The sequence below is a fragment of the Bufo gargarizans genome, chromosome 8 (assembly GCF_014858855.1).
Source record: "Bufo gargarizans isolate SCDJY-AF-19 chromosome 8, ASM1485885v1, whole genome shotgun sequence".
Classification (NCBI taxonomy): Eukaryota; Metazoa; Chordata; class Amphibia; order Anura; family Bufonidae; genus Bufo; species Bufo gargarizans.
Genome location: NC_058087.1, coordinates 18,731,435 through 18,754,492, shown reverse-complemented (window position 1 = coordinate 18,754,492; position 23,058 = coordinate 18,731,435). Strand labels below are relative to the sequence as shown.

Here is a 23,058-nt window from a genome sequence, read left to right as displayed (position 1 = left end):
TGATTGAGGGCTGCGATACACCCGCTTCCAGAAAATACTGATTGAGGGGTGCCATATACCTTTTTCCACCAAATACTGATTGAGGGGTGCTTTATACCTGTTTCCAACAAATACTGATTGAGGGGTGCCATATACCTTCTTCCACAAAATACTGATTGAGGGGTGCTATTGCAATATACCTTCTTCCACAAAATACTGATTGAGGGGTGCCATATACCTTCTTCCACAAAATACTGATTGAGGGGTGCTATTGCTATATACCTTCTTCCACAAAATACTGATTGAGGGGTGCTATATACCTTCCACCAAATACTGATTGAGGGCTGCGATACACCTGCTTCCACGTCCTGCCTCTTCTCCTTCTCCTCCCATTTGTCCACCACTTCACCTTCCACTGTGCCGTCATTGCGTTCATCTGGCACAAAGCAGGCTTCCGTGGCCCAAATGTTCGAGTGTAAAAAATGATGACGCCGGATAATCCTCTTGCCCAACAGCTGATCGCTGGGTTATCGGAACTGCTAGCCCACCAACTACTGCCATATCAATTGGTGGACTCGGAGGCCTTTAGAAAATTTGTGGCCATTGGCACAATGGAAGGTCCCCAGAAGAGCATCCCTGAACTATATGGCCACGTCCAGCGGCAAGTTAATATATCTCTGGCACACAGTGTCGGTGCCAAGATACATCTGACCACAGACACGTGGTCTAGCAAACACAGGCAGGGAAGGTACATAACTTTTACTGCCCACTGGTGGCCATCAAGCATGTAACCCATGGCACCCATGTGGATTTTGTGTTACCGCCATGGATTGCATGCAGTCCTGCCTCTTCTTCTCCTCCTCCTCCTCAATCCTCCATATCCTCCTCGGCTGACTCCTCCTTTTCCACTGCTACCGCCTCCTCCGCTGCACCCCCCAAGCTCCCCAGAACCTATTCGACGTGCCAGGTGAGACGTTGCCATGCTGTGCTGCGGCTGTTGTGCCTGGAAGCCAAGAGCCACACCGATCCTGCATTGCTTTCAGCTCTGCGGTCACAGGGCGATCAGTGGCTAACCCCGCTCAATTTGACAGTTGGTAAAGTGGTGTGTGACAACGGTGCCAATGTGGAGTGCTGTACATTTGTGTACATCAAACCGATAGGAAATAAAAAATGTCTAGGCTCCAGCAGGGCACATTTTTTATAGTTTCCCTTTAAGACGCATAAAAATGGCCCCGGATTAAAATACAGATTTTTTTGTGGGAATTTTTGCCAATGATCCCCCTCTAGTATGACACTGTCCATGTTGTGGGACTATTTGTGCACTCATAGTTTGCATTTGGTGGGTGCAAATATGACCTGAACATTTGAACGCGCATTCGCGTTCGCGAACCGTCCCGGCCGATGTTCGTGCATCACTAATCTTCATAGAGATGAATGGGAGCATCAGAAACAGCTGAACGTGGTCACTCATCTTTATGAAGAGGGATGGTGTACGCTCACCCTGCGGTATTCGGGGTTAATCTCGTACAAAAAACTTTTTTTTGTCTCCAGTGCATATACAAAATAAACCGATGACATCGTTAGAGTCAGTTGTCAGTGACATAGGTTGGTGAGTGCTCTGTAGAGTACCAGTGTGTGTAATGACATACAGGGGTGATGACCTCATACTGGGCAATTGCCTGAAGTGTACCCTTTTAAAGCTAAAGAAGCTGCAAAGACACCGTTTGGGACATGTTGATAATGTTACCAGCAGTGAGTGATGCAACTGCAGATGATGCAAGCACCCATGTCAGGGACATTCTGATGCTTGTTCCCACAGTATGGGTATTGCATGGTGCTAGTTTTCTAGTTATTAGAAAAAATAATAATTTTATAATGGAAGCTCCATAGAAAGGTCAAGAAAAAAAGTACTTAAAGGGGTATTCCCATCTGAGACAATGAGGGCATATCGCTAGGATATGCCCCCATTGTCTGATAGGTGTGGGCGCTACCTTTGGGACCCGCACCTGCACTGAAAACAGAGCGGGGAGGATACCACCAAGCACTCTCCCCGTAGTAGTGAATGGGAGCGCACCGTGCCTGCGCGGCCACCACTCCCATTCATTTCTATGGGGCCGACGGAAATAGCCGAGCCAGCGGTCAGCTTTTTTTGGGGCCCCATAGAAACGCATGGAGGGCGGCTGCACAGTGCACCCTCCACAACTTTCGGGGCTCCGTTCTCGGTGTAGGTGTGGGTCCCAGCGGTGGGACCTGCACCTCTCAGACAAATGGGGCATATCTTGGCGATTTTCCCCCATTTTCTGAGATGGGGAAACCTCTTTAACACCTTCTTCTGCTAGGCTGAATAGACAGGATGTGGCTGGGTGGGCACCTGAAGTCTAGCATTATATAAGGGCTGGGTCTAACAAAACCCACATCAGCCATCTTCATTGCTGATGCCGCCAACTCCTTATTCTCACATTGCATTTCCATCTTGCATGTACGTTTTTAGCCATAACTGGAAACATCCAAAAAAGAGTAGAAATGTTAAGTCTAATGATTAAAAAGAGGCTATATAGACTGATACAAAGACATCATACAATGCAGTGGCATTCCATCTTGCTAAAGTCTCTTCTAGCAGAATCCATGGCAGGCAATAGTACTCGTGTAATGGTGGCTGTAATGTCCACTGTGGGATATAGAGTTTAGTTTTAGTGATACGAATGGCCAAATCGTGTCTAGGTGTGAAAGGTGTCTTAACAGTGTCCTTCACTGCAGTAAAGTCTTAGCAGCTTTTGGTAGCAGGTTACCTTACTGACTCCAATGCTTGGCCATGCAGATTCTAAGTTCTCCAATTCTCTCCTTTGTCTTTCTCCTTCTTTCTTTTAGTAGATAAAGCAGAGATTGGTGAGTCTCTGTAGCTTTCTGGGCCTAGGAATAAGGCGCACAAGGCATAGCTTCCTCTCTCCCTGAACTCCAGTCTAGACTCTCCTAAGGTTAGTGGTGGTGCCAGCCCACACCCAACTTCCTACAATTGCTGAGCCAGGATTGATAACCCCGGCTGCTCCATCCATACATAGTTATGCCGGGTACAATATATACTGTAACATAACACTACATAACTGTATAGTGCATAACAAACCATTTGCAGATACCCCCTGCCCTGGGGTACTGCATATGGCATCTGTATCATAAAGGCACTCCCCATAGAAGTAATGCTTCTTTAGAAGAATGCCTATGTAATGCAACATGCTATGGAATTTGTTAATTTTATTTTTTTAATTACAACTCAGAGTCAGAACTTGTATGGAACAGTTGCCATGGCTATGTACATGAGCCTAAGGTTTGGTTTCACATAGTCATAATATGGTCAGACTTTACGTTACATAGTAAAGGGGTATTCCCATCATACAAATGCAAAGACATCCCTGAAGCCCACTCCAGATATCAGCTGAAGGTCTGAGGAAACTATATAAGACACACAATCACTTTTTTGCTACTAGCACTTTTGTTCATTAGATGGCATTTTCTGTCTTTCTGCGATCTTTTCCAAAAATGCAGTGTGTTGGATCTTTGGAGTTTTTTTTTGTTCAGGCATTTATACATCTTTCTGTATAGTGGGCAAAAAAGCCTGAAAAATGTAGTTCACACAGCTATTTAGAAGAAAAAAATGCCTTAAAAACTGAAGAGAATTTTTTTTAACATAAGTGTCAAATGTCTGTACAGTATGCAAGGACCCTTAGGTATTTTGCAAAGGCAGAATCCACTGCAGAAAGCTCCATGCCTCTTCACAGATTTCCAATGTGAATGGTGTAGACCCACTGGCGGTTTAGCCCCATTAAATGGAGCTAAACTATGAGTGGACACTGCTGTGGTTTCCAGTGGCGCTGGATCATATACTGCTGCAAGAAAGGACACGGCTTTTCTTGGCACAGTCGCAGCTATAAATCACGGCTGCATGAAGCGCAGCGGTGCCTCCCAGCATCCGCACCAAATTCTGGCAGCAAGGAAACATTGTGAAGGTTTAGCCTTAGGTTGGTGTCACACAACTTTTTGTGGCAGTTTTTGAACTAAAGCCACAAGTGGATCTAGCAGACAGGAGAAGTAGAAGCCCTTCCTCTAGGGCTCATGCACATGAACGTGTGTGCCCCGTGACCATGCTCTGGACCTCAAATTGTGGTCCACAATGCGAGGGCACCATTTGTGTGCATGCCGTTTGTGTGTTCTGTTTTTTTTTGTGGTGCAGAAGCACTGACCAAAATCCCACGGAAGCGCTCCATAGTGCTTCATCTCTGTACCGTTCCGTATCTTGCGGATTACGGACCTAGTCAAGTGAATTGGTCCACATCCGTGATACGGAGCTAACACGGCCGATGCCCGTATAGTGCGGACACGCTGCTTGCGGGCCACAATACAGGCACTGGCGGCACACGTTCAATTGCATGAGCCCTTATAGTTGTCAATCCCTTCCAGTCCACTTCCGGTCTTGGCTTTAAAAACTGCCATAAAGTGCTATGTGTGACACCACCCAAAATTGTGCACCCTCATCAAGTGCCCGACTAGTCGCCCTGCCCCATGTCCTGCCGCTGTGTATGGATCCTCACTGCATGGATCAGACCTTGTGCAGTTTGCGAGAACGGGTCTGTGCTGCATCAGTTGTCAGTAAGTAGAAGATTTCTACGTCTCCTCCTCATTCTGAGGGTCTGTATGACACTGCAGTGTGCCGCTCAGTCCTCTGCCATCTGCCCACATACTTTCTGTGGTAAAAGGATAAGTGACAGTTATTGCTGCTATCACGAGGCACATCAAGTCCCTTCCTCATTATCTTATCTCTCTGTCTTAAATTATTCATCTCAAGAAGTTGAATACAACTTTGAGATTCTCAAATAGAAGAAATATCAGACAGCATTGTAAGATTGCCGCTGAAATTATAGACAATAACTGCACTTTGCTATGTATATACAGTTGCAAGAAAAAGTATGTGAACCCTTTGGAATTATATGGATTTCTGCACAAATTGGTCATAAAATGTGATCTGATCTTCATCTAAGTCACAACAATAGGCAATCACCGTCTGCTTAACCTAATAACACACAAAGAATTAAATGTTACCATGTTGTTATTGAACACACCATGTAAACATTCACAGCGCAGGTGGAAAAAGTATGTGAACCCTTGGATTTAATAACTGGTTGAACCTTCTTTGGCAGCAATAACTTCAACCAAACGTTTCCTGTAGTTGCAGATCAGACGTGCACAACGGTCAGGAGTAATTCTTCACCGTTCCTCTTCACAGAACGGTTTCAGTTCAGCAATATTCTTGGGATGTCTGGTGTGAATCGCTTTCTTGAGGTCATGCCACAGCAGCTCAATCGGGTTGAGGTCAGGACTCTGACTGGGTCACTCCAGAAGGCGTATTTTCTTCTGTTTAAGCCATTCTGTTGTTGATTTACTTCTAAGCTTTGGGTCGTTGTCCTGTCCATTCAGGCGGCCCCACAAAAAAAGATAGAGCATGTCCTATTTTTGTCCGCAGCCACGGACAAGAATAGGCATTTCTATCACAGGGCCGGCCACGTGCGGTCCACAAAATGCAGAACGCACATTGCCGGTGTCCGTGTTTTGCAGATCCGTAATTTGCGGATCGCAAAAAACACTTGCGGATGTGTGAATGGACCTTAATACTAGTGCAAAAATTCCCTCCAATGTAAGACACTCCATCCACACAAACGTATCTACGCTATGAAGTAGACAGGGCCACTATTACAGTATTATCTATTAGTGGGGGCCCCAGCAGCACCTCGCCCCCCTCCTTGCATCCTGTAGAAATAAATCTTTTAAAGGATATGAATTTTATCGCCAAGACACATGTCAAAAAGTATGAAATACAGAAGAAAGAGTGCAGTAGGCAGATATAGCCCATCAAGGAGTCTTGGAAAGCTAGGTGATGTCTCTGAATGGCGCAGTTTCAGAAATACTGGCACACCCGGGCCAAAAGCCAATAATCATCCCTTTTTGCAACTCTGATAAATCGCCCCATTTACCCATGACAACAGCGAGGGATACGTGTGCAGACAGCCTATCGCACACCTTATATACCCACCAAGGCAGTCCACCATACGCGACTTCCTTCATGAGCTACTCTATGCCAACGTCGAGAGTAGGAAGTGGTCATAATAATGTGACTCAACCGTGTATATAACTAAAGATGTCCAAGACACCTTCAATATATGTCAGCTTGTTCAGCCGACCGTTTTATTTCCAATTCCCCCATGCACATAGGGGCATGTATGTGTTTTCAGTGAGAAGAGAAAGCTGCTGCTGAACACCCCTTGTGGCGACTTATCTCCTTGGGCATCGAAATTCTCTGCCGTGACATAATCTGTCGGAGGAGGGTTGGAAGCCCCCATACATATTAGATTGTTGGACATCCCACTGCAATTGGCGGGTTTGTCTGACAATAGTCTAAGGCCTCCTTCACACGAACGTGTGCGCCCCGTGGCCGTGCACATTAATGGGTCCGCGTTCCGCAAAAAGATAGGGCATGTTCTATCTTTTTGCGGAACGGGAGTACGGGGAGAAACCCCACGGAAGCACTCAGTAGTGCTTCTGTAGGGTTCCGTTCCGTGCTTCCGTTCCACACCATTCCGCATCTCCGGATTTGCGGACCCATTGAAGTGATGCGAAATGCACGCGGAACGGTGCCCGTGTATTGCGGGTCCGCAATACGGCAACGGGACACCTACGGTTGTGTGCAGGAGGCCTAATATGTATGAGGACCTTACCACGTGGCTGAAGGTACCTTCTTAAAATTAGTAGACGGCTCTTATCTTTACAGTAGCTGGAGTTATCCCTGAGACCTAACACGCTCTGTGGATGAAGACAGTGCAGTGCTAAGGTTAATGTCGGAGGAAAGAAAGGCCATGGCTGCTAGCACTATGTGTAGGTGTCAGGCAGTTGCTTTTATACCACAACCTCCAATAGGCGAGTGAAACTTCCTCAAAAGTCCTGACAATGATGGGGGTTGAGCCATGATGGGGGTTGACAGTTCTTTGCTATTCAAATGATTTCCAGTTGACTCTGTTTGCAAACTTTGATTTGTTTCTCCTCAAGGCCAGAATCCTGATATATTAAGGTCATAGCTGGAGTCATGTGGTTGACCTGTACCTAATGTTGGGACACGTTTATCCACCTCTGGCCTCGCTGCACTGGTAGAGTCACTGGTGAGTTCTGCTTTTGCTGCATGAACCCTGCAGCTCCGTTCTAGATGCTAATCTCTACAAACAGGATATTTAGCATTATACTCTGCCGCTTAGTTTCTCTTTTGATAGAACTTGTTTTGCCCTGTATGTCAACATAAAAATAGGTAACGAAAACAGTCAATAAAAACTTGAGTGGTTTTTTTTTCAGTTAAAACTCACAAAATGTATATCTCTTTTTTTATTTTTCCCCTCCCCCTCTTCTCTTTCTTCTGTCTTTCACCTCTCTTCCCTCTTTTTTTTTTTTTCCTTACACATTTCCTTATGTGCACGCTCTTTCAGGATCATCCTGGTTAACCCTCTGGGCCACTTGGGCATTCCCCCCCTTGGCCTCTGTTTTTTAAACACTGCAGTTATGGAACCAGTGGCCTGGTATACTTCATGCCTTAATTGAAAAAAGCTTGAGTGGTTATTGGCCTAGGAGCGAATGACCAGCAAGGATCCTTGCAGTGGGAAACATAGATCAGAAGGCTCCCTTTGCTTTGGGGCACTTATAGTTTCTGTGTTGCAATTTCAAGTAAAGTACTAGGTTAGAAAAAAAGACACCAATGTTTATGGGAAAATCTCCTTTAAGGCCTCATGCACACGGCTGTTGACGGGCCGTTTCCGTATTGAGGCCCGCAAAAAGCTGGTCCGCAATATGCGGGCACCGGCCGTGTGCACCCTGCATCACAGATGCGGACTCACTCGAATAGGTCCGCAATTTGGATGGTCCGGTGCGGAACGGAGGCATGGAAGCCCATGGAATCACTATGGAGTGCTAAATGTAAACACTCCTTTTTTGCAGTGCAGACGGCCATGGACCCATTCAAATTTGCGGGCCTCAATGCACGGAAAGGCTGATCAATGGCCGTGTGCATGAGGCCTAAAGAGGATTTCCACCCAAAACATACCTTGACTGTCTGTATTTCTCGGTTGTATGGCATGACGGCATAACTACTGAGCTATTATTCCCAGCTAGTAATTCCTGATACAGGTGCTCCGTCAGGAGGGAAGCAGAATTATCAGTGTAGGTCTGTCATGGACGTACCGAGACATACGGCCGTCCCCGTGACAGTGAGTGGCAGGAGATCTTTGAGACGGGCAACACGTGGTTTGATTTGCCATGTTTACCTTGTGGATCAATAGGCGTCTGTGTGTTTTTCTGGTATTGGCCACACGCTTCACCTCCAGGTGATTGCTATTGTGGTCATTTAACTTTCCCTATTTATTATTGTCTCTCCCACAATGCTGTGCGGTTTATAGCTTCAGTTGGACCTGTGGATAGCTGGTGTTTGGATCTCGGCTCAGTTCCTGGTGCTGCCATAGCTTTTTGGAAGTTAAGTGTTACCTTTCCCTTTGTATTTTGGCTTTTCTGTGTGTTGCATTTCTTTGTTGTTCTGTATTAGGCCTTAGGGAGGCTCCTGTTAATCCTTCTTTTTGGAGGAACAGGATGTCTCACTCCTGTCATTAGTACCAGGGTCCTTTAGGGGTACATAGGACTTTAGTAGTGTTGATCGAGCATGCTCGGCCGAACACCAGTTCAGGCTCGAGCATCTCTATGCTCAGAACATGGCGGTTACTGGCATTACAGTGATTGGCTGGCCGGAACGCATCATCGGGTGCTATATAGCACCCGATGACGCGTGTCCGTCTCAGTCGTAGTCAGGGAGAGCTGTGCTGAGGAAGGGACAGACAGTGTAAGGAGTGATATAGGAATAATTTTATTAGAAAAACTTTTCAGAGACCCAAAAGTCCTTTTAAGGACTATTGTTCTGTGTGGCAGCAGCAATATCTATTTTAGCACAAACTGTGCTAAACAGCTAAAACTTTACAGACCCAAAAGTCCTTTTAAGGACTGTTGTGTGTGGCAGCAATATCTATTTTTAGCACATCCTGCGCTAAATAGCGTGTAATAGTTAGGCCGCTGCAGACAGTGACATTAGCTGTGCCACATCTCCATGTGTAAAGTGTGCGCATCCCAAAAATATCTGACATCCAGTGTCCTTTTTCCAGTAGACGGTGTCCACTGCGGACAGTGACATTAGCTGCGCCACATCTGCCAGTGTAACATGTGCGATGAAAAAATGTATCTGTGACATACAGTATACTTTTTTCGCAGACGCTGGGGACAGTGACATTACCGTTGGTACATCTCCTGTATAATGTTTCCTCATCCCAAATACCTGTGACATTCCCTGTAATTTTTTATTAGCCGCTGGTGACAGCATTGACATTATCTGCAGGATATCTCCTGTGTGACGTTTCCACATCCCAAATACCTTATTAATTTTGTTTGCGCATACACTTCCAAATCCTACGCTACTGTACGTGTGACAGACTTTCAAGCATATATAACATTTATTATGCTGATGAGCAGTAAGGGACGGGGCAGTGGCCTGTGATGCTGATGGTGCACGCAGAGGCCGTGGCCCTGGGCGCGGTGAAACTGTGCCTGCTGCCAGAGCACAAGAAAAACCAATCACCACAATACCTAGCTTCATGTCCCAGTTTGCAGGGTGGCGCAGGACACCACTCTTGAAGTCAAACCAGTTGGACCGGGTGGTTGGTTGGATTGCAGCAAATAATGCTTCCAGTCGCTTAAGCACCACCTTGTCTTCCACCAAGTCCAGTCTCAGTAGCCGAGTCTGCTCAACACGATCCCACACTCAGGATATTCCGAGGAGCTCTTTTCAGCACCATTCCTTGATTTGGCTCTTTTGCCAAGCACGCTTGAAGAGGGACAGATCTTGTGCCCTGATTCCCAAACTCTTGAGCATCCACAGTCACAAGAAGATGACGGTGGGAAACGGCAATTACTGTTTAATGAGGTGGATGATGATGAGACACAGTTGCCAATAAGTCAACGGCAATTACTGTCTAAAAAGGTTGATGAAGAGAATGAGACACAGTTGTCAATCACTGAGGTAGAGGTCAACAAGTCAGGAGGATGAGCAGAGTGAGGAAGTGGAAGAGGAGGTGGTGGACGATGAAGTCACTGACCCAACCATGGGAAGGTGGAAAGCCGAGCGAGGACAGCAGTACAGAGGGGGAGGGATCTGCTGCACCGCAACAGGCTGGAAGAGGCAGTGGGGTGGCAAAAGGGAGAAAGCGGGCCACACCAAACAGGCCCACAACTCTTCCACGGAGCATCCCCCTTGCGGAAATCTCCCTTGCCAAGGGGTAGGTGTTTTGCAGTATGGTGCTTTTTTGAAGAAAGTGCGGATGACAAAAGAATAGTAGTTTGCAACCTGTACCACACCAAAATGAGCCAGGGCGTGAACACTAGCAACCTCACCACCACCAGCATGATCTGCCACATGGCATCCAAGCACCGTAATAAGTGGGCCGAACACCTGGGTCCACAATCTGTGTCTGTGCGTCACACCACTGTCTCCTCTTCCCCTGTGTTACAGTGCTGGCCAATCCCCTGTCGAAGGTGCAGGCCCAGATGCCTCCCGCCCTGCACCTGGACGTTCGCAAGCACCATCAGCGACCACATCCACTTACGTGTCCCAGCGCAGCATACAAATGTCCTTAACCCAGGTATTTGAACGCAAGCGCAAACACCCAGCCACAGGCCATAGCACTCAATGCGCAACTTTCAAAATTACTGGCCCTGAAAATGTTGCCATTTAGGCTTGTGGACACTGAGGCCTTCTGCAGCCTGATGTCGGCGGCTGTCCCACGTTACGCAGTTCCCAGCCGCCACTATTTTTCAAGGTGTGCTGTGCCCGCCTTACACCAACATGTTTCCTGTAACATCACACGTGCCCTGACCAACGCAGTTACGGGGAAGGTCCACTTAACCACGGACACATAGACAAGTGCATTCGGCCAGGGACACTACATTTCCCTGACGGCACACTGGGTGAACGTTGTGGAGGCCGGGTGCACATTTCCTCAAGTCATTGACAGCTTCAGCCGGATTGTGAACACTGCAGCAGCGCTGGAAATTGCCAGCTCACTGGCTGTTGTGCGACATGAGCACGCGCTGGAACTCGACGTTCCACATGTTGTCCAGGCTTTGTGAGCAGCAGAGGGTAGTAGTGGAATACCAGCTGCAATATGGTTGTCTCCTTTCCAGTCAGCTTCTGCTATACACAAGCGAGGAGTGGGCATGGATGTCTGACCTCTGTGAGGTTTTAAGAAACTTTGAGGAATCAACACAGATGGCAATAACGCTATTATCAGCGTAAACAACCCACTTCTGTATCTACTGAAACGCTCGCTGCTCACAAGTAAGGATGAATCTTTGCATGTGGAAATTGGGGAAGACATTACACAGGGTGATCACCCTCAGTTCGTCTTCTCAGCGCGAATTGGACGATGAAGAGGAGCAGGAGATGGTTGCCTCCGCTACAGAGTGTAGTACCCATGGAAGTTCAATTCCATCTGTTATGCGTGGGTGGGCAGAAGAGGGGAGGAAGAGGATGAGGAGATTGCTGCCATCATCAGGAGGATGACTCAAAGTCTTGCCTGTTGGTACTCTGACACACATGGCTGACTTCATGTTAGGCTGCCTTTTCAGCGACCCGCTCGTTATACACATTTTAGACAACATGGATTACTGGTTGTTCACCCTTCTCGACCCCCGCTACAAAGAGAACTTCTCATCTCTCATTCCTCTGGTGGAGAGGACGAGCAAAACAGTGCAATACCAGAAGGTCCTTGTTGAAAAATTGCTCCAAAACTTTTCATCTGACAATGCTGGCGGCAGAGTCTGTAGTTCCTTGGGCAACCGAGGAGGGGAGACCAGGGGAACACACAGCAGTTCCAACAGAGACAGGGCAACACTCTCCAAGGCCTGGGACAGTTTCATGACACCCCGCCAGCAACCTCACCCTGATGCGTGGCCTAGTGTCACAAGGAGGGAAAAATTTGGGAAGATGGTGACGGAATACATAGCAGACCGTGTCAGCGTCCTCAATGATCCCTTAGTGCCTTACAACTACTGGGTGTCCAAGCTGGACACGTGCTACGAACTGGTGCTCTTCGCCTTGGAGGTGCTGGCCTGCCCTGCTGCCAGCATTTTGTCTGAGCGGGTATTTAGTGCTGCTGGGGGCATAATAACTGATAAGCGTATCCGCCTGTCAACTGAAAATGCTCACAGGCTGACTCTTATAAAAATGAACAAGGCCTGGATTGACCATGACTTCTTGACTCCACCAGAGGAAAGCTGATGAACATAAAGGCACTTTAAATGTGTTGTTTATAATGTACTGAATACACTGTATTCCCATGTACCCCTTCCGCCACAAACAAGGGTATATGGTTGAATCTTCCTTTTCTCATCCTCCTCCTCCTCTTCCATAATATCAACATGATTATTCGTCGCATATAATGTTTTACAGGGTCAGCTCACCTGCAGGGCCTCGCATATAATTTTTTAGAGGATCAGCTCACCAGCAGGTTCTCACCTACAATCTTTTACAGGGTCAGCTCACCTGCAGGCCCTCACCTACAATCTTTTACAGGGTCAGCTCATCTGCAAGCCCTCGCCTACAATCTTTTACAGGGTCAGCTCACCTGCAGGCCCTTGCATATAATTTTTTAGAGGGTTAGCTCACCTGCAGGCCCTCACATAATTTTTTAGAGGGTCAGCTCACCAGCAGGCCATCCATCATAATTTTTCAAGGGTGTATGATGCCCTTTTTTATGTGTAATAAAAGGTGTATTGGAGTGCCGTTTCCTTGTCATTTTTGGCAGCCCTTTCACTTAGTGCATAGGCTTTATGAGTGTAGGAGTCCCACTACCTGAACAATTGAACCACAATGTGAATGAGGCCCTTCTTTATGTGATATACAGGTTATATTGGAATGCCTCTTCCTTGTAATTTTTGGCAGCACTTGCACTTTATATACAAGTAAATATACAGAAAGAATGTTTCCTAACAATTTTCCTCTAAAATCGATTTTATCTTTGGTTTTGTGCGTATTATTGTCAGTCTGTAAAAGTGGTGTACTACTCAGACAACACCAGCAGCGACCTGGGAGTCCAAGATGCATCCAGACATCCTCCCCATGCTGTTCCCAAACCATTTCAGTGGTGTTTACATCAGATTCTGACCTTTTCCTGTGAACCAGACACCCTCCCCTCTTCAGAGCAGGGGGTGCCTGGTTTAATGCTCGGGTTATCCCATTGTGCATCCCAAGGTGTTCAGCCCGAGCACCTGAGCACTTTGGTGCTTGATCAACACTAGACTTTAGGTATTCCCGTGTATGAACTCACCTACCTCTGGGGTGCATTCATACTGGTAGTCAGTCAGGGCTTTGATTAGGATTTTCACTAGGAGGTGTCCATCTTCCTTCCTTAGTTTTCAGGCCTTACTTCCTTTCCCCTTTCTCTCCTATGTTCGGTGTGGGGTTTCCCTCCCACACTAGAGCGTGACAGGGTCCCTGCAATTGAAACATCCGATTTTGCATTAGCTTTTTTTTTTTTCCATATCTATTGTCATAACTTTTATATTTTATTCTTGACATACTGCAGTATGAAGTGTTGGGTGCCCTCATTAAAGAGGTTTTCTGGGACCCACCGTGTCCCGCAAACTCACTTTAACTACTCATATCTTGCTTGTGAAAGAAACTTCCTAAGTAACTTACCACCTCAAAGGTGCGTGGATTCTGTGGAAATCTGGTCACATGACTGTTCCTTATCAGGTTTATCAAGTTTCTGATCTGGTTGATGGACTGCTATTGACGGGGCCAGAACTACTCCTCTCTCTCTGGTGCATGTGCAAACTGCTCAATCCACCTCATTAACACATGAGCCAGGGAGAGGAATAGTGAGGTCCCCGTCCATCGACCAGAAATCTGGTAAAGGATGTGACTTTAGCAGAAACAGGATTTTCAGAAGAGGAGTGTCACGTGACCGGGTTGCAAAGTCACCTATCCATGCAACTTCATGATGGTAAGGGTGCATTCAGACAACCGTTTTTCTGGGTCGGCATCTGTTCTGCAATTAAAAAACAAAACAAAAAAAAAACAACATGTCCTATTCTTGTCTGCAATCGTGGACAAGAATAGGCATGTAATGCTGCAGAACCCCAAGGGCGCACACGCACACACACACGGTGATGGACCATGTGATTGGAGCATGTGATCTGACGTCACCACAGGTCCTAGCCGGTAATTCATCATTAAAGAAGTAAAGAAGAGACCGGGAACTACGCAATCAAGAGGAGAAAGTGAGTTAATTTTTTTTATATTTTTTTTAACCCTCAATTGATCACCTACTAAGCATCCTGTATTCAGAATGCTATTTTCCCTTATAACCATGTTATAAGGGAAAATAATACAGTGAATAGACTGTCACCTAGCAACCATGCGTGAAAATCGCACCGCATCCGCACTTGCTTGCAGATGCTTGCGATTTTCACTCAGCCCCATTCACTTCTATAGGGCCTGTCCTGCGTTAAAAACGCAGAATATAGATCATGCTGCGATTGTAGACCATCTTTTATTTTAGAACTTTGTGTTGTGTCGTTCCTATGTGTTTTCTTCCTAGCAATTTATGAATCATTTGACAACTGGGGGTCACCATTTGGGGGTGGCCCTACACATTCTGTCACTGGCCAATCAGGTCTGACTGCATCCGAATGATAACTCGCAGTCATTGATCCTTACATTTCTAGGAAGAATAGCAGAGGAACAATGCAAGACACAGGGGGCATTTACTAAAGACTGGTATTTCAGTCATTTGTCAAAAAACCCTCTGGAGGAAGATCCATCCAAGTTATTAAAAGGTGCAGGACTCTTAATTAATTTGTTGCATGGGGTGGAGACGTGGAGTAGAATTCAGTTAGACTTTATGTCAGTTTGCTGGTAGCAAATGTGTAAATCCGCCACTTCTTCTATGCTCCTCTCACTTTTTAAAAAGTGGCAAAAGCAGCAGTAAACACAAAACTAACACGATCTTTGAGCAAAATGCCCTTTGCAACAAATTTTGCTACTTTTTATGCCAAAAACCCGGTGTTAGGCCTCATGCACACGACAGTTTTTTTTCACGGTCCGCAAAAACGGGGTCCGTGGGTCCGTGATCCGTGACCGTTTTTTCGTCCGTGGGTCTTCCTTGATTTTTGGAGGATCCACGGACATGAAAAAAAAGTCGTTTTGGCGTCCGCCTGGCCGTGCGGAGCCAAACGGATCCGTCCTGAATTACAATGCAAGTCAATGGGGACGGATCCGTTTGAAAATTGAGCCACAGTGTGTCATCTTCAAACGGATCCGTCCCCATTGACTTACATTATAAGTCTGGACGGATCCGCACTGCCTCCGCACGGCCAGGCGGACACCCGAACATAACTTGAAGCGTCCCCATCACCATGGGAACGCCTCTACGTTAGAATATACTGTCGGATATGAGCTACTTCGTGAAACTCATTTCCGACAGTATATTCTAACACAGAGGCGTTCCCATGGTGATGGGGACGCTTCAGGTTAGAATACACTGCAAACTTGGTACAAGACTGCCCCCTGCTGCCTGGCACCACCCGATCTCTTACAGGGGGATATGATAGCACAATTAACCTCTTCAGGTGCGGCACCTAAAGGGGTTAATTGTACTATCATATTCTCCTGTAAGAGATCAGGGCTGCCAGGCAGCAGGGGGCAGACCCCCCCCTCCCCAGTTTGAATATCGTTGGTGGCACAGTGTGCGCCCACCATCGCCCCCCCCCCTTCCTTCCTCTATAGTTAAAAATCGTTGGTGGCACAGTGTGCGCCCACCATCGCCCCCCCCTTCCTCCCTCTATAGTTAAAAATCGTTGGTGGCACAGTGTGTGCCCACCATCGCCCCCCCCTTCCTCCCTCTATAGTTAAAAATCGTTGGTGGCACAGTGTGCACCCACCATCGGCCCCCCCTCTCTCTATAGTAGTAACAACTATTGGTGGCAGTGTGCGGCCTCCCATTCCCCCCCCCCCATCATTGGTGGCAGCGGAGTTCCAATCGGAGTCCCAGTTTAATCGCTGGGGCTCCGATCGGTAACCATGGCAACCAGGAAGCTACTGCATCCCTGGTTGCCATGGTTACTTAGCAATAGTACAATTGTAGAAGATTCATACTTACCTGCCTGCTGCTGCGATGTCTGTGACCGGCCGGGAGCTCCACCTACTGGTAAGTGAAAGGTCTGTGCGGTGCATTGCTAAAGAACTGTCACTTACCAGTAGGAGGAGCTCCCGGCCGGTCACAGACATCGCAGCAGCAAGCAGGTAAGTATGAATCTTCTACTATTGTACTATTGCTAAGTAACCATGGCAACCAGGGCTGCAGTAGCTTCCTGGTTGCCATGGTTACCGATCGGAGCCCCAGCGATTAAACTGGGACTCCGATCGGAACTCCGCTGCCACCAATGATGGGGGGGGGGGAGATGGAGGGGGGCGATGGTGGGCGCACACTGTGCCACCAACGATTTTTAACTATAGAGGGAGGAAGGGGGGGGGTGATGGGCACACACTGTGCCACCAACGATTTTAACTATAGAGGGAGGAAGGGGGGGGGCCGATGGTGGGCGTACACTGTGCCACCAACGATATTCAAACTGGGGAGGGGGGGGGGTCTGCCCCCTGCTGCCTGGCAGCCCTGATCTCTTACAGGAGAATATGATAGTACAATTAACCCCTTTAGGTGCCGCACCTGAAGAGGTTAATTGTGCTATCATATCCCCCTGTAAGAGATCGGGTGGTGCCAGGCAGCAGGGGGCAGTCTTGTACCAAGTTTGCAGTGTATTCTAACTAGAAGCGTCCCCATCACCATGGGAACGCTTCTGTGTTAGAATATACTGTCGGAAATGAGTTTTCACGAAGTGAAAACTTAGATCAGAAAAAGCTTTTATGCAGACGGATCTTCGGATCCGTCTGTATGAAAGCAACCTACGGCCACGGATCACGGACACGGATGCCAATCTTGTGTGCATCCGTGTTCTTTCACGGACCCATTGACTTGAATGGGTCCGTGAACCGTTGTCCGTCAAAAAAATAGGACAGGTCTTATTTTTTTGACGGACAGGATACACGGATCACGGCCTCGGCTGCAAAACGGTGCATTTTCCGATTTTTCCACGGACCCATTGAAAGTCAATGGGTCCGCGAAAAAAAACGGAAAACGGCACAACGGCCACGGATGCACACAACGGTCGTGTGCATGAGGCCTTAGGCTGAAGTAAATGACCACCCACAGTGTTAAAGGGGTTTTCCGAGATTGTAATATTAATGACCTATGCTTAGGATAGGCCATCAATATGAAATTGGCGCGTGGGGGGGTCTGACACACGGGACCCCCACCCACCAGCTGTTTAAGGAGGTTGCAGCACTCTCCTTACAGCTTACAAAGCACAGCGCCATCCATTAGATAGTGGCTGTTGTTGATATTGGGCTCAGTGGTTAGCACTGGTGCCTTGCAGCGCTGGGAACCTGGGTATGAATCCGACCAAGAACAACATCTGCATGGAGTTTGTATCTTCTCCCCATGAGTTTTCTCTGGTTTCCTCCCACACTCCAAAGACATACTGATGGGGACTTAGATTGTGAGCTCCGCTGGGGACAGTTGGATGATAATGTCTGTAAAGTGCTGCGGAATATAGTAGCGCTATATAAGTGCGTAAAATAAATAAATATATTGCAGTTCAGCCCTGCTCACTTGAACGGTACTGAGATGCGCCTAGGTCATGTGACTGATGAATGTGACATCACTGGCCTAGGAAGAGCCCACAAGAAGGCCTGATTGGCAGGGGTTCCAGGAGTCAGACCTCTGTTGATTTGATATTGATGACCTATCCGGAAGATAGGTATTCAAAGTCAAAATTTCAGACAACCCCTTTAAGAGAATATGCTCCAGAATCCTATACATATATATATATATATATATATATATATATAATCTGTATGTGTGTGTGTTTATATGTACACATATCTATGCATTATTACATATATATATATATATATATATATATATGTATATGGGGGATTCAGCCCGCACAACCCTATGCAGGTGCAGATTGCTATGGCGAAAGAATATATATATATATACACACACACACATTATTTTACATTCCTTCTCTGCTCCCACCCTTCTACTGCTCTGCTTTTGCAAAGTGTCAGTCTTCACTTTAGTTTCAGAATTCTATTCACGAACCATGGGACTCAGGATTAACAGTATTGTTTGTCCTACTCCGAAAAAGCAACTGAAACTATATCCAGTTGGTCAGATTATCATTGCAATAGGCTTTATTTATAGAGCACTCTAAGTGCTTTACGATTGGGGTAAACTCACTACAAATACAGAATAGGAGTGAGGAGGGGGCCTCTCTCTCTATTTCCTGGGTGCTGGAGCTGCACCCTGTTTTCGGATGGTAAATGTCACACAAGTAATTTCTCTGTGTGTTCAAAATGTGCCCTGAAAGCGTGTGCAAAGGAGGTGTTCCTGCAGACGTCAGAGGGAGCGTGGCTCGGCTTTCACTGAGTTTCCTCTTCCCATTGAAACCTACAAGTCGTATTACTTAATCTCATCTGCATAGGGGCAGGTCCGGACAGCCTGCAGAGCAACTCCTCTGTGTCTACCCTCCCTACTACCTCCCAGACAGAAGGTTGCTTCCGTATTAGTCCCAGGTGTTCAATGGTGAGTAGTAAAGGGGGGTCCTGACAGTGATACTTTGGGGTTAAACTGGGGGAATATGAGTTCTTTACTTTGCTACATATTTACCACACTCTTTATGATGTACAGTCTCAGCTCTGCTACGTTGTTTCTTGTAGTCCCTTATATCGCTTGAAAGTGGAAGCATGATTTCTCAATATTGAAAGTGACACTCAAGAAAGAAATGTGCTGCCGGCTTGTGGACGAGGCACAGACATAGGCTCCACGACACACTTCTGAATTCTGGTGTCTTAGACCAGGCACGCTCAACCTGCGGCCCTCCAGCTGTTGTAAAACTAAACCTCCCACCAAGCCCTGCTGTAGGCTGAAAGCTGCAGACTATCAACCTGATTGTATTATTATTCAGGGGTAGGGCTAATATCTTTATATAATATAGACTCTAGTGTATTATACTGTGCCCTCTATTTCCCAGTAGAAAATCTTCTTTGGGAAACACAGTCCTCATCCCTGACCATAAGGACCAGGTAGCGCTCTGTCAGTACATGGCGGCCTCCCCTCTACTGCCACGCTGCTCCGCTGTGTACTGGTGCTTATTCTGACACTAGGGCTGGGTTCACAGTCCTATTTTTGCCATCCATTTAATGCATACCAAAAATGTACGCGTTACCAGATGCCTCAGACTGATGCCGTACAGTGGCGTCCGTTCACCATACAGTTCCATGGTAGAAAAAAAATGTACGTTAACGTATGCATTTTTTTATGGACTCTGCAGGATACAAAAACATGGAGAGCTGCACATTTGTATACATCAAACCGATAGGAAATAACATTTCTCTAGACTTCAGCAGGGCACATTTTTGAGAGTTTCCCTTAAAGAAGCATAAAAATGGCCCTTGATTCAAATATATATTTTTTGTGGGAATTTTTGCCAATGGTCCCCATCTGGTATATCACTGTCGATGTTGTGGGACTATTTGTGCACTTCTAGTAAGTATTTGGTGGCTGCAAATATGACCTGAAGGTTTTTCAGGTTCGCTTGCCATTAAAGTGAATGGGGCCCGCCATAAACACGCAGTTCACGAACATTTGATCGTAAACGCACATTCGCGAATCGTCCTGGCCGATTTTTGTCAATCAATAGTTGGCACCTGCGGTGGTCCTCCCATGTCCACATCCTGAAACATAAGTGGTTGGGCATCAGTGCACTCAATCTCTTCCACTTCTGGAGCAGGGCAATGTGGACGGCCCTCGGAAACCCCGCCAGCAAAGTCATCAAAAAGCATAAGAGACTGCTGCATGACTTGGGGCTCAGACTGCTTGGCTGATTTGCAAGGGGTTGAGGTGAAAGACAGATGCCCATGGGTTGCAGGGGCCAAATCTGCGCTTTCAGCAGGAGACCGGGTGGGAGACAATGTGAAGGAACTGGAGGCACTGTCAGCCACCCAATCTACTACCGCCTCTACTTGTTCTGGCCTCACCATTCGTACACCGGTATTCGGGCCTACAAAATAACGCTGAGGTTTTTGTCACCTACGTCAGAGTTCCCCAACTCCAGTCCTCAGCGCCCACCTTACTGGTCAGGATTTGAGAATATCCCACAGATTGGACACCTGTGGTAAGTCCTAAGGCATTGACACTAAATTTATCACCTGCTCAATACTAAGGAAATCCTAAAAACATGACCAGTGGGTGGTCCCTGAGGACTGGAGTTGAGGAACACTGGTCTACTTGGACCTGAGGAAGGTGTTTTCATTTGGGTTTGTAGCAGACACAGATCGACCATGTCCTCTCCCTGCAACAGGAGGTCCACCAACACCAGCAGCACCACGACCACGTCCCTTATTTGATGCTCTCCTCATTCTTTGAGGTCACCCACCAAACTAACAGACGGATTAACTGTATTAATTTCCCTGTCAGGTATGCTTTGTAGGTGTACCTCACACCAAAAATGGGAATATGACGTGCACCTAACTAACAGACGGATTAACTATATTAATTTCCCTGTCACGTATAAAGTGCACATGTATCTCACACCAAAAATGAGAATATGTCACCCACAGAATTGACAGCCAGATGAATTATTATATTTCTGTGTCAGGGGTACAAAGCTGGTGTATTGCACCCACAAAAAGTCATTTTACTGTAGGCCACCCACAAAACAAAAAGCCAGATTCCTAACTCTCTCCCTCCCTTCAGCTGCCTGCTTCCTGTCCCTGCACTACTCAGAGCTGATGGGCGGTGCTACACGTGATCCAGCTGGTATAGAGGCTGGGTCACATGATGCACCGGCCAATCACAGCCATGCCATTACTAGGCATGGCTGTGATGGCTTCTAAGTGCCTACAGCTCAAAAGCTTGTTGATTGGCTGCCCTGCAGCCTTTCAACAAGCTTTATTAAATGCTCGAACTCGAACCCAAACTTTTCCGGCATAGTTCGGGTTCGGGTCCGGGTACCCGAACACACACAGTTCGGTACGGACCCGGACTTTACAGTTCGGGTTCCCTCAACACTACTTAAAATGAAAGGGTTTGGTGGTGAAAGATACATTGAGTGAAACCAGCCTTAAAGGAATTTACCAAGACTTTTATATATTGGTGACCTGTCCTCCAGATCAATATCTGATCACCAAGGATCCGGGTGTTTGAAGGGGCCACAGTGCATTGTATAGCGACTAGGCTTGGTATTGCAGCTCAATTCCTTTCACTTGAAATGGACTGAACTGCACAAAGGTCTATGTGACCAAACAATGTGAAGTCAGAGGCCACAGTACTCACCTAAGTGCCGCAGCCCCTACCAATGGCTGACCCGCAGGGATGCCAAGGAGTCAGACCCTCGCCGTTTAGATATTGATGAACTTTCCTGAGCTCAGGTCATCACTGTTTCATAATAAGTCAAGAGTTAGAGCTCTGAATCTTTGTGCATGGAAATGTGAAGCCTTGTGTGGTGATCTTAAGGGCCCTTTAGTGTGTAAGGGCCCATGACTGCAAGCAGTGTGGAGAGTCCCTTGAATTTGTACACACTGGAAGTGGTACTGTGGTGGTATACTATGGGTAGGGGAGTTGAGATAAAGGTTTCCTGGGCTCTTACCAGGTTGGTTAACTGTGAGTCAATACTGTGAGGGACCTGGTCACTCAGCATTTCTTCAGCTCCCTCTCCTCCCTCCCCTTTATGATTTGGTTTTCAGTTTTTTTCTATATTGAACATATTCAAGTGTCACAGCTGGCAGGGTATTCCCAATGGACCGGAAGTGGGACTTGCCGTCTACATGCATGCCACTGCTGCCGATTGGCCGGCAGTGGTGGTGTGCGCGTAGACAGCACGTCACACTTCCGATCCAGGGGAACTGGAAGTGGAGAAGAAGGGAGCTCAACTTTGGAACCAAAGCATCAGTGATTCTTTTTTTGTTTTTTTCTAACCCCTGCATCTTGCCTGGCCATATGTAAAGTGGTTCCCAGTCTCTGAGAAACCTGTACGGGATATGTATTGGCTAATTTGACCACTGGGTGGGCGCAAGATGCATCACAAACTCTAAGGACCCTTTTTTTGTTTTGTAGGTAAACTTTGGGTTTAAGAACCTTTGAAGTTGGATTGAAACAGAAGTGAAGATTATTACTGGTGATCTTGAAGTTCAGGTTTGTTATTTTTGTTCTTCCCTTGCAAAGAATTTCTAGAATGTTTTTATACAACCCACCCTTAGGTTGAAAACCAATCAAACAATCTGTGCTATGAGTAAGCTCTAAATTCCCATCATAGACAGAGTTAGGGCTCATGCCCATGGCCGTTGCCTGTTTTGGGGTCAGCAAGTTGTGGATCCGCAAAACACAGATACTGGCCATGTCCGTATCTGATCTCTCGAATGAGGAGAGAAAAGCGATTGTATATCACACTCTCTCTCATCGCTGCAAGAGACAGCATCGAGACGAGCCTATAGACTTTCTATTGAGCCCGTCTCCTGCAGCGAAGACAGAGAATGTGCGACGGCCCGGCAGACGGCCTGTGGTCCTTTCTTAGGCTGCTTTCACACTAGCGTTCGGGTTTCCGTTCGTGAGCTCCGTTTGAAGGAGCTCACGAGCGGACCCGAACGCAGCCGTCCAGCCCTGATGCAGTCTGAATGGAGGCGGATCCGCTCAGACTGCATCAGTCTGGCGTCGTTCAGCCTCCGCTCCGCTCGCCTCCGCACGGACAGGCGGACAGCTGAACGCTGCTTGCAGCGTTCGGGTGTCCGCCTGGCCGTGCGGAGGCGTGCGGATCCGTCCAGACTTACAATGTAAGTCA

The 23,058-nt window shown here is 47.1% G+C and overlaps 1 protein-coding gene across 10 annotated transcripts in view; it reads left to right on the top strand.

Annotated features, from left to right (window-relative positions):
* The window catches only part of TANK (TRAF family member associated NFKB activator), an 85,537-nt gene that overhangs the window by 17,248 nt on the left and 45,231 nt on the right, over positions 1-23,058 (top strand). For 2 of the 10 annotated variants that reach the window (XM_044304187.1, XM_044304177.1), the window contains exons 1-2: positions 18,731-18,806; positions 22,338-22,415. The exons of 2 other annotated variants lie outside the window; for them this stretch is intronic. The gene's annotated coding sequence lies outside the window, so the exon portion shown is untranslated. Of the gene's footprint in view, positions 1-18,705; positions 18,807-22,337; positions 22,416-23,058 lie in introns of those variants that run through there. 6 more of the 10 variants (XM_044304178.1, XM_044304180.1, XM_044304183.1 and 3 more) reach the window with 5 other exon arrangements.